Source organism: Lonchura striata, chromosome 2, assembly GCF_050655825.1.
Source record: "Lonchura striata isolate lonStrDom1 chromosome 2, ASM5065582v1, whole genome shotgun sequence".
In the NCBI taxonomy this organism is placed as follows: Eukaryota; Metazoa; Chordata; class Aves; order Passeriformes; family Estrildidae; genus Lonchura; species Lonchura striata.
In genome coordinates, this window is record NC_140704.1 from 51,568,504 (window position 1) to 51,585,825 (window position 17,322).

General features: G+C 38.2%; 1 protein-coding gene across 7 annotated transcripts in view; it reads left to right on the plus strand.

The window, feature by feature from the left end:
• The window catches only part of TPK1 (thiamin pyrophosphokinase 1), a 300,067-nt gene that overhangs the window by 262,002 nt on the left and 20,743 nt on the right, over nucleotides 1-17,322 (plus strand). The window lies entirely within an intron of this gene.

The following is a 17,322-nucleotide window of genomic DNA, read 5'->3' on the forward strand; positions in this document are numbered from 1 at the left end:
AGCATTTGCATGGGCTGTGCTTCCAATTCCAATGTATAATTTGTGTTCTGTGGGGGGAAAAAATTTCCACTGAATATTTTAAGTTGTAGTTTGGGCTGTAGGCATACAGGAAAGAGTGCTTCTATTCACTGCGTTTACGCAGTGTTTATATAGTGACTTTAAAATGCTTCAGTTCTCATCCGATTTAAGAGCAATGTTCCTGAAAGGCTGAAAGGCTCTTGCAAGCTCTAGGGATTGGGATTTTGGGTATGCATTTTTAGAAGGGAGAATATCAAGCCCATGGGGTCTGCAGGCAGTAAAACTGAACAGACCATTAATCTCCACAGCCTAAAAGCTACTCCTCTAGCCTCAGCCAGCTCTGCACCTGCAGGGCTGGGCACTCCTAGCCCAGCCCTGCATTTCCAGGGAGTCGCAGTGCGTGACACTGCCCCAGCCCCTTCTCTGTGGCAGCACTCAGCCCTGAGCACAGCCTGAGACATTTCAAAGAGACATCCAAGCAGAGCTGGTGAACAGGTAGAAGATTTGCCTCTCTGATCTCCACTGCTACTCCCTGAGTCTTTGAAATTCCTGAGACACACACAGGATTTTCTGAGGTGAAATGGCCTATAAATATATCAGACTCTCTGAAGATATGTTGTCCTATGCCAGTCAAAAGGATAAAGACATACTATCCTTACTAAGAATAATTGGAGAGATGCCAATGAGGAGCCAATTTAGAGAAATTACTGCAGTGAGATGCCACATAATTGATATTTGGTATGGGCAGATTTATGGCTGTAGCTGTTACAATCCTATAAAATACTTAACTGAAGCACTTAGAGCTATCACTTTTATTAGCGCACTTTTGCACACTCATGCCATGGTAACTTGAGCTTTGTATTTTTTATTCTTTATGTGACTTCCTGCATTGCAGAAAGACCTCTACAGAACTCCCATCATCTTCTTTTGAAATTCTTTTGATAGGCAGATTGCATTGACATGGTCTTCACAAAGGATCAAGCACCTTTTTCTTGTCCTGCCTTTGGCAGTACTTCCCCCCTCCATCTGGACAGATCTGCTGTTCTATTTTTTTCCTCACTTCACACCAGAAACATACTGCATAGCTAGTATATTGTGTTTAAAAAGCCAAATTTGCTTTTTAAATACAAACTCTTATCTCTTACCAAGAACAGATCTGCAAATACTGTACTATGTCCCCTACAGCTATTCTCTGTTTCAAGATTCTTCATCATGTGTTGGACAGATGGCACAATCAGTGGGTTGTATCAGAGCATTAAAAAATAAATTCTTTCTCACTGCTTCTACCTAGACTGTTTTGAATTCAGTGAGATGCAACAGCTGTAACACAATCTTTCAATGACAACTCTGAATGTGGTGGGGAGGGTATAGTTTCATTTGAAAGTCAAAAATATGTAGGAAAAATGTAATTTAAAAAGAAACATAAAGGTCTTTAACAGAGCAATGAAGGTTGCAAGGTTAAGAACCTGACTTTTCACAGTTGTTTACTCTCTCAGCTGTCTCAGATCACATGTGGATCACATCTTGCTTAAACAAATATTACAGCTCTGTTTTTTCATTTCTTAAATACTTCTTAAGACTACTCTGTCATTTATTATTTAATAAGATATCTGGTACCTACAGTCTTGCCAAAGCATCAAAGATACTTGTATTCTTGGTGAGCACAACAGAAAAAGTAGCATAAATAATCAACATGCTTGCTGAGAGCACAGCCCTAAGCTTCTGTACTGGGCATCTGTTGTGCCTGATCATTAGAACTTGAAATGTTGGATAACTGTTAAATTGTATTTTTAAAAAAAAAAAAAAAAAAAAATCTTGTATTTTAGTCCTCATCCTAAAAAGCCATAATACTCTTTTCTTTGTATGATTTGTCCCTCCCAGCTTCTCTCAAAGAAGAAATGCAGTCAGCAAAAGAAGCAGTGATGATAAGCTGCCAATATGCAGAGAGTAACAAATACAGTTTTGACACAAGGCTGGAGGAAAGATGAAGATCACTGCAGAGATGGCAAGGAACCATACAGGAGATAAGGATAGTTGGAGGTGGGAGGCAGGAGGTGCTGGGAAGCTCCTGCCTTTGGACTGGCAGGTGAGCAGTCCTGGAAAGACCCCTGACTCCTGCTTGTATTCAGTTCACTCCTGGGAAGAAAACCTGACATGACATATTTTGAAGGAGCATCCTGTTCCTTTGTGTCTCCATTTTATAGGGAGGAGATACATCTTCGCTGTTACTTGTGTCATTAACCACTTTCATAGAACCATTGAATCATTTAATTTGGAAAAGGCCTTTAAGATCATGGAGTCCAGCCATAACCCTCAGACTGACAAATCCACCACTAAGCCATGTCCCTAAGCACTATATCTAAATGTCCTTTAATTCTGAATCTCAACTATTTTACTTAATCTTCTTATATAAATACCAGTCATATTTCTACCCTAAGGACTTTTTCATGGCTTCTTACTTTATATCTGTTCAACATCTGTATTTCCTCATTATATCACTGCAGCCAAACTGCTCATGTAATACTGTTTTAGGTGCTTTTATTCCTTAAAACTGCAACTTTTAAATGCAATCTGATGTCCCAGCCCAGGTAGACTTGAACTTGAGAAGGTGCTCTCAGCTAATATGGGGAATTACATAATAATAATTGTATTTGTTAAAATTTGTATTCTATTTAAATCATTTTTGTCATATTAGCAAGTTGGAAAAAAAAGGGAGTTTTTAATTTAATCTTTTAGCAGGGGGGAAGATGAGAGAACAGACTAGAAAAAGACGTTCTTCCCCTGGTGTTGTTTCAATATTCAATTTTCTATCTGGCACTGTGTGGGAGGCAGTTTGGATTGTAGGACAGACTTGATATTTCTGCAAAACGATCAGCAGCTAAATGATTGTGCTGATATTTAATTGTCACCTTTTATGTTCAATAGTTTAACAAGTCACTGTGACTGATGAGGTGTCTGTTGCTGGAGTAGCATTTACTTTGTCTCACTCTGTGCACTTCTTCTAAGCTGTCTTCTTAACTGTGATGACTAGTGAGGGGAGCAAGGAAAAGGAGAGGATTGTGCAGCTGTGGATGCATCCTGACAACTGCAGAAGGGCCTTCCAGAGGTTCTTGACACAGGTTTTTGACATAAGTATACATCAACCTGTGTAGTGCTGTGGTGTTCTTTGAAGCCAATGCACAACTTAATGAGAGATGGGACTTCAAGTCACCATGAGAAACATCAGCCAGCAGTTTGACAATTCAGTGTTCTTCGCATTGTCCTATTTCTACTCATACTATTATAATTTTCCCAAGTAATTATTATTGCCCTCCTGGGCAGATGGTTAACTCTCTGTAAAATTCTGCTACATCAGAAACAGGGGAACTTGCCTTTTTCCAACATGTTCAGCAATAGTGACACCATTTCTTGTTGACCCATGCATTTTATTATAATTCTTTCCCTATGACAACATGAAGCAGTGAACAGCTGGCCAGCTGCAGAAGTGCTTGTGCAACCAGAGAAGGTTAGGAAAAAGGAGGGTAGGGAGTGTGGTTGAGCATTAGCTGACAGCCTTGCTACAGAATTATGATTAAAATGTTTTGTTGAGAGTTAAATATATGTGCACGTGAGGGTCAGCAAAACAGCTTGGGCTGCCTTCTGTTTCCTTCTCTATTTGTTTAGCATATAATTTCTCAAATGTCACATTTACTGTGATCAGTCTCCTTTCATTTGCATTATATTAATCTGACTTTTGACTCCTTGCATTTCAGATGAGCTCCCAGAGTAACAGCAGAGTGGAGAGTTGATTTAGTTCTTCCTTGGCATAGCACTTATCCCACAATATTTCTTGTGGAGTTATTCTAGATAGGCAACATAGTGAACAAGTGGAAATGACATTTCCAGTGGAGAAGCCTGTAATCCCTAGTGCAGGGGACACAAAAGGGCTCTCTGGGACCTGAGGTCACTCTTTTAGTAAAAAGGCTATCAATACACAGCTCATAAACCATCAGTAGCTGTTTGGATGGATGTAAATTGGCAGCTGTAGTATATGTTACTCAAAATATTGCAGGCTGCTTTTAACAATATTTTAGATATTTTTATGATATATGTATAATCAGGTGGGATACTATTGCATCCTTGACTTCACAGCAAAGGATCCACAGATCCAACTATCCATACGTACATAATCCATTACAAACAATTTTGATGTAGATATTTCAGACTTGTAACAGTTCAATAACTGTTTCATTTCTCTCAAAATATTACTGGGAAAATTTGTAGGAAATATAACATTTGCAAGGGGAGAAGGGACAGGGGATTAAGGGACGAATCGTCTGTACTCAGTGGTACTGTTAGTAAAATGTAGATACCCATACTGCGATTCATCATGCCAAACACTGTACTTCTGCAGCTAGCAAGTCACAGTTGCTCCTTTTTTGCTCAGAAGATGAGTGGGCAGTTTGAAAGTATCATTTATCTGATTTACTTCACAAGTCTAGCTTGAGTCACACCCGCTATACAGTTATAGCCTTAGGGCACTGTAGGTGTTTGCATTTACTCAGATGAATCTCACCCCCATTTCCTCTCCTGGGTGAAGTATTTTTTTCAGAAGGAGAAGTATTTTATGAATTGCATTCTTATTTCTTTGTATGGTCAGAGGATTTTCACTGCAGATGCAAATGTGCATGTTTGTAAGTTTGTACTTTATTTAGAGATTTTTCCAAGGTCAAACTGTTTCCTTCTCCTGTCCTCAGCAGAATTTGAAATTGGCTGCTTGGGGAATGGTTGCTATCTCACACATCAGATGAACTCTAAAGATGACCATTACTGTGCTGAAAAACACTTTCCTAATGTTTTCTTAATGAAAATTGCTTATTTTCTAAAGTGTTTTATTAATAATTGGTGCAACTCAAAAAACTTAAAAAGAGTGCACTTGTGGTGTTTTGATGCTAGGCAACATACAGCACTTGCTTTTCTATGTTTTCCTACCGCCTGTAAACCAGATCATTTAATCAGGAGCCTTTTAAATAAATTTTAAAGAATGCTCTTGCAAAAGAAAAAAAATTCCAACAAGATAATGTGAAATTTATGCCTCTAAATTTTTTAAAATTTTTTATAGAACAGAAGGTCAGCTAATTGCTCAAGTTTAATAGCAGCGCTGTTTAGACTCCCCTCTGTTCCGAGTTCAGCGCTGTTCATAATTTTGAATAGTTATTAAAGCTGTCAATCTTTGTAAAATCCATTTCTGAATTCAGAAGATACTTACATTGAAATCTGGGATAAAGGTTGAAAATATAATTATATAATTGCATGAAAAGTGTGGAGGGGGCCAACACTTGTTTTTCCCAACTTTTTTTAAACTCCTTTTCTTCCTTACAATGAATAGTTGCTGCGTTGTAATTTTTCTTCTATTTTTGGTAGGTTCTTTTAGTTTGTTTGTTTTAATCCAGGGCATAATGAGAGTGAGCACTAGAACAGTGAACAGGGAATTAAGAATTAATTTAGCAATCTGACTGTTAGCACCTTCCTCATTTTCAGCTTTGCTGGAAAATAATGAACACTATTTGGTGTCCTGCTCCACCTCCTTAGGGAGGTGAGGAAGTATTCAAAGTTATTTTAAAGTAAAAGGACTAATTTGTTCCCTTTCCCTAAAACTCCGTCTCTCTAGAAACTTTATTATTTAAAGAACAAAAGCTGTTATTAGGCATCATAGCCTGGATAATATCAAGTTTTTCTATTTCTGAACTACCAATACCACTGATAGTGTCAGCTATGAAAATTTTAGGGTTAGTCATTTGCCATAAAGCTTCAACTTTCTGAGGTTTCTTGGACCAAAAAGAATCCTTACTTTACTTGGGTAATATGATGATTCTGATTTCTGGTCAGGATTAGATGTCACTGTATTCTTCAACATGTAACTTTTTTTCTCTTTAATTATATGATACCTTGGAAATTCCCTTTTCTTACATGCTTGTTTTGCAAATCTTTCCTTAAAACTTCAAGATTATAGTTTTAAATTAAAATGAAATGTTGTGCCTTAAACCTGTCCTTTGACTAAATCTTTTCATTTCTTGAGCATGTCCACTTCCTTGGAGGAAGTAGAAAAAATGCACTCTGTGTGTCTGCATTTGAATAGCAGTAAATACAAAAAGAAATTTTAATATCTGAAAGTTAATTTCTGATGTTATGTGTAGCAATCATTTGACAGACCCTAACTTACTGAATCAGCAGGCTTTCCAAACACGACATCCTGGACAAATTTCTTGTTGTTTTCCCTTAATGCAGAAATTTGGTCTTGATTTAATTAAGCCTCCAGGACATCAAACTTTGGTGCTTGAAAGTTTCTATTTCTGCTACTAGTTTCATATTCCACATATTCTTGTGATGACTTGATGAATTGGCTGTTCAGCCCTGTTCTTTGTGCTCTTGCTTTCCTATTTCTCCAGTGAGTACTAGAGTACTCTAAGAAACCTTGGACAAGTAAAAGAGGCATTTTTTTTTCTGAAGTATTACTGAACAACTTTTTCAGTGGTAATAACAATGGCCCATAACTGAGGACACGACACATACTATCGTGGGATATCTATGCACTCTACAAACAGCCTTCCTGCAAACCGAATGAAAACTGCTCATGTGAAATATGTCTTTCTCAGTTAAAAAGCAGCTGATGTTCTGCATGAGCTTCTACAGTGTCTTAAACCTTAGTCAGAGAGCACTGAGCTATAAAATGGATGCAAAGCCTAAAAGTCTTAAGGAAGCAGGCAGTTTGCTACCCAGAGAGTTGATGCTGCAGGTAGGAGACCTGTGGACCAAGAGTTGCTAATGTACAGACTTCAGAATGAACATGTGCTGGATGTGAAATGTGACTTTGAAACATGCAGTTCACAAAGCAAATATTTCCTCAGACAAAGAGGTTGGATAAGCTTCCAGAGTCACACATATTTACAAGGAGTACATGAGCTGTGGGCTGCAGAGGTTACTGTATTTTGCTTTGCTTTGCTTTAGCTGATATAAATCATAAATGACTCGCTTCACCTCAGTAAGGTACCTTTGTGTTTATGTTGTAACCACTAGAAGCCAGGATGAGCGTGACATTGATTTTATGCACCCTTGAGGAAGAGACAGTGTTTAAACAGCAACACCTGAAGAGCATCCATGCTGACTGTAAATCCGTGCGTGCCTGACACAGGGAGATGTGCAAGGACCCTTGCCTTCCCTAGAAGGGAAGAACAACACTCTCCTGCTTACACATCACCAACACAAAGTGGAAACCAACATCTTCCTGTTTACCTCAGAGCTTGTGACACCTGAATGGGTCGCAAGAAAGAAGCCAGGCAGTATTCCTCTCACTCTCCCTCTTTCTTCCCTGGCATATACCTCATTATTACAGAGTACAGTTTTATTACTCTTTCATTAGATGTGTAATCCCTGTCAAACTCCACGCCTAGAGCAACTGTTCTTCAAATCTTTGTGTGTAAATAAGTAACCATGTTTATGAATTAGACCCTTCCTCATGCAGTTAACTAAAAAGCTAAATAAATAGAAAAAGCAAGAAACCTTTGTTTAAATGAACCAGTGTATCCAAATGCAATGTAAAATCAAGGATGGCACTAGAGTGCAATTATCCTGCTTAGTGATCAGTTGCCAGCAATAGTGAAAAAGACATGGGAATCTGAAGGTTTCTGTTATGAAAGAAGAGTTAGGACTGACTATTCCAGGATTAATTTTAGGAATTTTATTTTTTCCCCTAAGTATTGTTGTGAAAGAAGGAATTTTCTACTCTTTCACCTGTTTAGTGCTGTGTAAAGATTGCTTAACTGGTATTACTATTCATTTTTCTGCAGGAAAGAAGATGCCATGGAAAGTTTTCCTGTTTACCTTTTTGTGCTGACTTTTGGCCCTGCTATATACTTTTGACATTTCTCAGTTGCACATCATTAACAATTTATACTTCATGTCAAGATTTAGATAAGCTAATGACAAGTCAGATAATGTATGTGCTCATTTGCACACACATAAAAATATCTTGGATAAAGAAGTACAGCAAACTGCAGAAAAGTTTCTGAATACTTTATGGTTACTTGTGCTTTATTGCTCAGTTGACATCTTGAGAATAAATTGTCTTACTTTGTATCAGTAAGAAACTTTTCCATAGGCATCTACAATGTCTTTTCTCATAGAGAAAAGCTGTGAGGTCTGTATTTGTGGAGGTTTTCTGTTTTAACATACAAAAAAAGCTTAATGCTATGTTCTAGGATCACTTACATTATATAGAAGTGGATATTTGCATACATAAAAATGCACATTCAGGTCCTAACGTTTCTAGATATAATGTAGGTGTAACTAAGAAATGTAGGTGACTAAGAAAATTTAAATGTACACTTTCATCATGGCATCAGGTAGGCTTTTAATGAGAGAGGACCTGTAGAAATATAAAAAAAAAAAAAAACAAGAAAACTATTCAAATACCCATTTCCAATGTAGTAAATTCGTATTATAAATGCAGTGATTCTTATCTCTCACCTTGAAGAGGAAAACCGAAATATCTCCCTCATCCTGGAGCAGTTTAAGTGACTCATGTAAGAGTGTGTTCACCACCTAACTGACTGTGGTTTGTTACATGTTGTCCAAGTTTTCACACCTTTATGCATATATGCAGAAGAAAGAAAAGCCGTGTCCAGCTCCCCAGGCCTATCAGTGGGCAGGTGGCCTTGCCCAGCAGGAGTAGTGAGAAATAGCAGCTTTGGTAAGCCCTCACATGGCTTGGATGGTCTCAGTGTTAAAAAGCAAATTGGTGAAGTTTGACAGGTCAGTAATTCTGTTATAGCTGGCTTTACCTGAGAGAGTTTTATACCAGAAGTGCACTCTACATTAATAATGTCTAAAGACATAGCTGCCCTTCCGGTGCAGGCAGCATCCCAAAAAAACATTAATCATGTTTTCTTGAAGGACCCAAATTGATTTCTTGGGAGACAAATTTCTTTGCCTCCTCAGCCATTTCTGAGCACATCACCAGCTTATGGTGATCTGAGCAGCTAATGAGCTAATAATTACTGCCTGTTGATCATCCAGGACAAAGGGTACAAATTTTGCTTTAGGTTTTAGTGTAAGTGACTTCACTTTTACCAAGGTGCAGTGACTGTTTTGTTCAATCACCTTTTTATTTGGGGTTTTTTTTCCCCTTCTCTTTTCAATCCTTGGGTTACATCGAAAGTAATGTCATATTTACTATGCTAGGAACAGCTTACATTTATTTATTTTAGGTTTTAATATAATACCTGTTGTAGCATCCTGTGTAAGCCTTTACAAACAAAGGAAAGCTGTTTAATTTTTGTTCACTTTTTTTGTATTTTTACAATTCTCCCCAAGATGTAGCTCAGTTCTGCCTGGCAAGTGAGAAGATAGCTGAAAATGGAGTCCATTAACTTGAGCAGAGCCAAAGCTCTGAGCTATAGATCAAGTGTAGGAGAGAAAAGAAGATGGGAAATGTGAGAGCAACTCAGATAGTCTGATATGAACATTAAGAGTATTGAAAGACCCTTTGTTGCAGGAAATATGCTACTTATTTTGTCAATGAGTTTTTTTTAACACTCTGCATAATTAGAACCCTACGTACTAGGATTAGTTAAGTGGTTCACATATGCAGCTCAGGGTCTCTATGTTGCTTACCTGTCATAAGGATATGGAGCAGCCTGTTGATTTGAATTGGAGCTTCTTGCTTATATACTTCTGTGTTTTTTTGGAAAAAGAGAGTTTTTCACTAAAGGTTGTCTGTGGGCTTTAAGCATTTACTTGGACTGTGTGCATGGGAATTCAGGCTGGTCTATTTTATCCAGGCTCCAAATGCAAACAAGGAAGAAGTCTTGGGGTTGTCCCATCATGATGGATTAGCACAGTGGGCTCTTAAAGTAGACCCTGGCATTTTCCTCTGAGGCTGTGGCCCCTGTGGACCTGATGCAACCTAATGAGAGAGGTGCATCACTACTCCCTCATCCTCCTCTATGGTACTCGCTACTCCATCACTCTGCTGTGAGAGCAGGGCACCTGAACAGCTCCTGATCTGCTGCAGGCCAGGCTAGCTTTAGCAGTTTCAGTTGTTGGGCTGAGCTAACCTGATTTATTTTTGTCTCCAGAGAAGTAAGGGACAGTCAATTTAAAGGCCTGCTGTTCCAAGCAGGTGAAATGAGCATCTGATTTGGAGACAGCCCTGTACCTGAAAAGAGATGTCTGCCTGCGGTGCTCGGATCTAAATGTCAGAGTCTGCCACTACTCAAAGCCTGACCAGTGGAATTTTCATTTTGTATTGATTTTTTTTCAGGTTTTGATCAACACAAAATGTTCACATACCAGGCTGAGTTAGCTTAAGTCATTCTCTCTAAAATCCCATCATTTATATCAGACTGCTTTGATTGAGCTCCTGCCTACACATAGGAGACATGCCCCAGGTGAGCTGGTTATTGCAGTCATGATTCACACCAGTCTCATTTAAACTTCACTTGTGTTTTGGCTGTCTCTTCATTTTTCTGCTCCATAGCATCTGCAGGTGAGGTGGCAAGAACAAATATCAGCTGGTATTTCTTGCCATAAGATATTTAGTGGTCTGGTTACCCTAGAAATTTGCCCCTCTGGATGACACCAAGCTGAATTCTCCTGAACTGAGAAATGAGAGCTGTAAAAGAGAAGAAAGTGTCTTCCTCTTCATTGCTGGCCTATCCTTCCTGGGAATACAGGTTTCAGGTCTGTTTAAAGGTTATAAAGATAATTACTTCACTTTCAACATGGACACTGCAATTTTTTACAACTCTCTATGTCGCTGTTGTTGGGCCTTCTATTTCCATATGCTCATGATCCATGATCTTAAAGAAGGTCATGAGCAGTGAATCATCAGTGGCTTAGAAATGTTCTCCAGAAATCTCCTTTAGGGCATCTCCACTACCTGTTTTGAATCACTTTATGCTTCCATTTTAGGTATGATTTAGAGGCTTTTAAATTTAGGGAACTCAGTTCCTCTGTGGTGCAAGGCAGTGCTGAAGTTATTCTGGGCAATTCTAGAATTATTCCTGTTTAGACATCAAATTAGATGTCTAAAGAAAATTTTATGAATATTTACTCTTGGGACTATTAGAGGAAGTTTCATTATTTGAATGCATTTGCATTGTGCTTATTTTTGAGATGCTAGAACATGATGCAAATAAAAGCTAAAACAGTATTCAAAAGTTTATAAAAGTGTTATAAAATATATACACATTTTTATCTGTAGATACCAGTTGAAGTCCTGAGGTCCTTCCTTTGTTTATCTCCAAATCTTCTTTGGGTCACGTAAAAGGAAGCTGAACCATAAGTTTCATCATTTGGAAGTAAATAGCCAGTCACAACTGATGCAAACCATCTTTGAAAATAGATAGCTCTATATGTCAGTTACAGGCAAGGTTACAACTGAGTTAATACTCAATAATACAATGGCTTTATATGCAGGTCTGATTCCATGTGGGAAGCCCTTTGGTCTACCATAAATAATTTTTTGTTGTTTCCTTTCCAGTATAGCATGAGTTTTAAGGAAAACTGTTTTTGTCTTTAATACTGGAAGCATATTCAAAGAGTTATGCTCTCATAAATATATAGTCTTAAAATATTTGAGGGAGTGATCTCGTTTCCTACCATTTTTCTAGCATTTACTAGAGGGAAATTGTTAGATTTGTTGTTGATTTTACTTTGCAGAGGTGATTTCTTTCTCTTTTTAATTTATAACATGCTCATTACATGAAGTTGAGAGGTGCCTTATGGATTTACAAGATAAGTAAAACTTGAGGAGTGATACTGTGCTAATTTCTCTTCTTCATTTCCATCTCTCCATTGCATAGGATTGATTTCCAAAAAACAAGATAAATATGGAAAGCTGACAGCTGAAATCACCGTACACTGGGAACTTGTGTCCTGATTACTCTGTGTAGAAAGTGATGTTTGCTTTATTCTGATTTATGAACAGGGCAATGACTGGCCAGGTGCTAGCCTAGCATCAGCTATTTACTTTCCTACATAAAGAGTGATGAAAGGCATCAGAAAGCAGAAGGAGCAATTTTTAATTTTTTTTTAATGCCTAAGCTAAGTGGATTACAGTGCTACTGACAAGCAGCAATCTATCTTTGCTGTTTTGAAGAACTTGTTAACCTTTCTGGAGACCACATCTCACTGTAGGGTTTTGGCCCAAAATTTCTCTTTCCCAATCAAAATCTTCACCCACAGTGCCTGTTCAGTCAGGGGTGAACAAAAGGCCTGAATACCACAATCAAGCAAGCTTGTGCTGTTTCTTACCTAGTGAGATTTCAGAGCAATTCAGACACCAGGGCTGAATCACCACAAGCATCACCACAACCTGAGTTGTGTTGGACAAAAACCTCTCATCACTGCTGAAATAAACACAGTACAAAGACAGGTCCAGAACATTGCACAGGCAAAACCACTCACAGAATCCTAATTCAAGGGTTTGAATAAAACACCTCAGTATCAAAGAGGCAGGAAATGGGAGAAAAAATAACTCCTGTGCAAGTGTTTAAAATCATGTCTTAATGTACAAGTTAAAAAGGAGGTAAATAATTTTCATCAGCATCAGTTGAATGGTGCTTTTGGTTTATTTTGTGATATACTTTCATATCTTGTACGTGTGTATGCAAAATCCATGTATGTGAGGACTGACATGGGAAAAATCACTTCAGCATTGTATTAATGAGCAGCTAATAATTTCAAGCTGCTAACATCATCATGGCATTCAAAGCATTATGAGCAATTATTTTCCTCCACCATCTTTATTTTATAACCTAGACCAAAAAACTTTGAAAACTATGAGAAGATATGTTGATATAGTTATTTTTCGGCTTCCTGGTGGGTTTTTTTTATACAGCAAAGAAAGTGTAACAAAATACTTACTAATTTCAGATTTGTTTTGTTGCTAAACTAAAACATTAATTACAAGCATAAGGGACTTATCACACAGGAGCTGGTAATTGCTTCTCAGTATCTGATGTTATTTTTCATGTGCATAAGGAAGTTGGAATAGTTTTGGCTGAAATGGAGAATAGTACAGTGGTTTTAGATTGGAAAAAGTATTAGGTATTTTCCCCCTAACTATGCATTTTCTATGCCACTGTGACCAAAACATTTACAAGCCAAAATTAAGCCTTGTACTATTGTGTCCTGATTTTTCAGAAATACTTAACAAATTCTCTCTGCTGACCATGTTTAACTACCATTACAGATAAAAATATACACAAGTCCTGGAAATATCACCCCTTAGTCTATTCTTAGTTTGTTTAGGTGTAGCACAAATTACTAAAAAATCTACTAAAGTTTTTGGAAGTATTGGGTTCTTCTAAAATCAAACTGTCTACTTGGATACCTATCTGTGTTGCATCTCATGGATTATATTTCTGAGCTGATGAAATTTCATTTTCCAGTATTGCTGTGCCTATAAACAAGGCTTTGAAGCTTGTTTAGAAGCGATAAAAAAGGCTTAAAGAAGGATTCTGTGAACATATAGCATATGCATAATACCTGCCTCTTATTCTCTCAGTCTTACAAAAAGAATTGAATATATTGAATGACATAGGAAAATAAAGCAAGGAGAATGGAGCAATAGAAGCAAGTGGATTTGCAATAGCCAAGGGTCACAGCTAGGGAAAACAGTTTCCTTTTAAAAATTTAAAATGAGTATTAATTTAAACAGCATTGCTGTTTGCTCTGTCTCCTAGGTGATATGTTTCTTTGTAATGCTGATAAGACATACTGGTTTGTGGGGGGGAAAAAAAGCAAAGTATGAATCTTCTTGCCTAATTGGTTTTTAAGTAGTTTGTACACCTAGGGAACATGGCAATATCACCTCATGGTGTCTTCCTGCCTTTTCTCTACTCAGGAAAGAACTTCAATCTGCGGCATATAAATATACTTTTATTCTCTAATGTTTTTGTATTATTCTAGGGCTCTAAGAATGTTTGAACTGTATTTTTCACAGTGGATGATCTCTTATGCTCCATCCATTTGGTGAATTAAACATTATGATTACTATTAAACTTCATTGCAGGTCTCAATGTGTTTTAAGGTGGTGATACATTTTTCACCAACTTTTATAGTATTGATTACAGAAATCACAACACAAAATATTTGCTACATTTATGTGTTGCTTTTAGGGCAGAAATTAATATTTGCTTTCTGATTCTCTTATGGGTTAATGGAATATGGAAAAAAAGTTCAATTTCAGTACAAGGAGTGAAAAAGAAAGAAGATCCTGGACACCTTCTCAATTGAGGTGCATTGGATTCCCAGAGTGCACATGGGCCAGATTTGAGAGTAAATTTTGTCCAGAGTTGTGTCCTTACAAAGTACTTTTCAGCTGTATGAATTCACAGAAAATGGGCAGTGAATGCCAGGAAATATGCATTTAGAGCTGAATATGCAGCTCCTCAGCATCAGAGCCTGATCAAACCTGATTTTTTTAGCTCAGTCATTAGTAGCAGCCAGAATAATCTCTCAAGATTTGATGAAATTGGTTTGCATATCAGTGACTACATTAAGTATAAGACTGAAGAAGGCCAAGGTAAATCAGAACATTCAAGCTTAATTTTCCTTTGTTTCAAATGTTCCCATGAAGTGTGGAGGCAGTAAGTCATTATTTCACTCATTGTGTATCAGTATAAAGCTCACATTACACAGGGCCCCATCCTGGTTTTGTCATCTTTTAGAGCATTTAATATCATGCTGCTTGGAAGTCTTTCTGCAGTCCACAGAACTAACAAGGCGTGAGCCAGACCACTGTGGAAGACATTAGGAATAGCAAATTATTTGGAAAGCTGAAACTCTCTCTAGAGCAGCCCTGTCTGCACATGCTTTGGGCAGACTTCCTTCTCACTTGACAAACTGCAGGTGCTGAGTAGCTTGGAAGATTCATGTTGTTATTTTTCTAAAAGACAAAGGACTTCCTGGTGTGGGGAAGGGAGTGTGAGGTGGCTGAAGGTGGTAACTGGATGCCAGCCCTCACAGGAGACAAGGGGAAGACCAAAGGCTGGGTGTGAGAGGGAAGAGGAATGGTCAGAGCACCTCATGGGCACCATATTGAGGGTGCCAGGGAGCTCAGCACTGATGCAGGGAGGTGAGGGCGAAGGGCTAGGGGCTGCATGCCCACAAACTGGCATGAAGTAATGCACATTCCAACATAAATAAGATTGATATTTGTCCTTCCATGGTGTGGATTTAGAATGTCCTTCGTTTTCTGCAAGTGGCATTGTAAAAACAGTGCAGAACCCAGTAGCTCCCATCAGGGGTGTTGGGGTGAGTGGCGTGCACTGCAGAGGTGCTGTCAGCCTCAGGTGCTGAGGGACACTGCAGGGCTTGATGTGCAGCCCTGCTGCTCCTCAAAGACAGGGAGGGAATGGCATCAGTCCCCCATTGCTGCTGGGCGACTGAAGCTTCGCCACTCCTTTCTTAGCTTTGTCACCCCAAAACCAATCCACCCTCTGTTGTGTCCTCGGTGAGGCCACCCCTAAGGATACAGCTGAGGCACACAGGGAGGAAAACAGTTCCGGGCCCTCTGGGAGGAAAACAGAGCAGCTCATAAAGGTAAAACATCTCCAGACAATAACATCACTTCTGTATACATAAAAAACATTCAAGATTTTAAAGTCATGTATCTGTGGATCATCCTTGGCACTACATAGATGCTTTGTAAGCTTATAAATTCCTTCTCTCTACTGGTAAAATAATACATTAATACTAACTATACTGGACTGTATACCTTTCATGGGTTCAGACCTTACCATGACATTTTCAAGTCAAGGCACTTGTACAGAAAATCTCTTTTCAGTCATTTATAAAGGCTTCTAAAATTTTATTGGTGATAGTCTTTTTCCTTCTCAAATCACTGTATGGCCTCACCAATGGCAGCTGAAGTACAGACTCAGTCTTGCAAGCAATAGCTTCCATAAAATGTCGCTAAATTCCTTTTCATAAATTGGTGCTCCTGCAGTGTGCAGCAAAAACCAGGGAGTGTATGTATGGTAGGTGAGTTTTATTAACCTTTCTTTAGGATGATCTGCACTATGCACTTACAGCTTTCCTGTGCATAGTTAATATATTCAGCCCAAATTCACTGCAAAAACACCACGCCACTTTCCATGTGTTTTGATGTACTGTATATATTCTGTGTGATAAATATACTTATCATTGAGTGTAATTACAGTGAACATCTGTGAGTATATGTACACTACTTTTCTTCATGATCATAACAGAAAAATTGAGGTAATTGATGATGATTTTTTTTAAATTAGTTATTCCAGGCTTCTAATCCCATGATCGCTTTACACAAGGACAAAGCAAGGGTGTTTTCCCTGAGCATGCATAAGAGTCATTCCCACTACCAAACTATACTTATTTCAGCATAAAAGGAAAAGCCTTAATAACACAGTAAATTTACACCCTTATCTGTGCTTGACAAAATTCTAGCGGTAATTTGATTTGACCATATATACAATATATGTTTTTATTTAAGTAATAATGGCTGAGGGATAGAACATTTCCTGAAAATTAATGGCTGGCTGAAAAATTTTATAGCCCAGATTCAGCCAAGGGCCATTAATCCCAACTGGTCAATTCTCCATGAAATGCCTTATGTCAGGGGTCATTTGTTACACTCCCATCCCTCCCACCCACCAATAAAGAAGTAAAATTAAGTGTTACTTTCCTCCTATGGCATTGCTGAGCCTTGAAGCAGCCACTGGAGGCCTCTGGTAGAAAGTGTTGCGGTTGCTGCCTGGCAATGAAAGTTTCATAGTGTATGAGTGATGGAGAGCATTTCAAGTATGGTCTTTCACTGTGTATTATTTTACATTTCTAAGTGAATAAAGCTCTTCAGGTTGCTTCTTCAGCTGACAAGGGGATGAAACAACTGCTGTGCTTCCCTTGCCGCTAGACAAGTTGTGGCATTAGGAAGGTGGGAGGAGTTTACACTCCACATATATCATAAATCTGTCTTATGGCTGCCATCCTTCTACGATCTGTTTATTCTTATGTATTTAGTGACCAGTGTTAAATGCTTGCAACTCTAGTTTATTCTCTCTGAATACTTCATTCATTTTTGGTAAAAACTGGTGTATTTATTTGGACTACATGGTACTGTTTCAAACTGGATGGCTGAGGTCCATGTAGTGACTATGGAAAATAATTAATGAGAAAACAGAGAAGTAATTGCAAGCTTTCAAGAAAAGTATTGCTAAATATTCAGGGTAAAAAAAAATTCTTGCATTTTTTTACATCCTTTAGAATTGGGTAAAAACACTG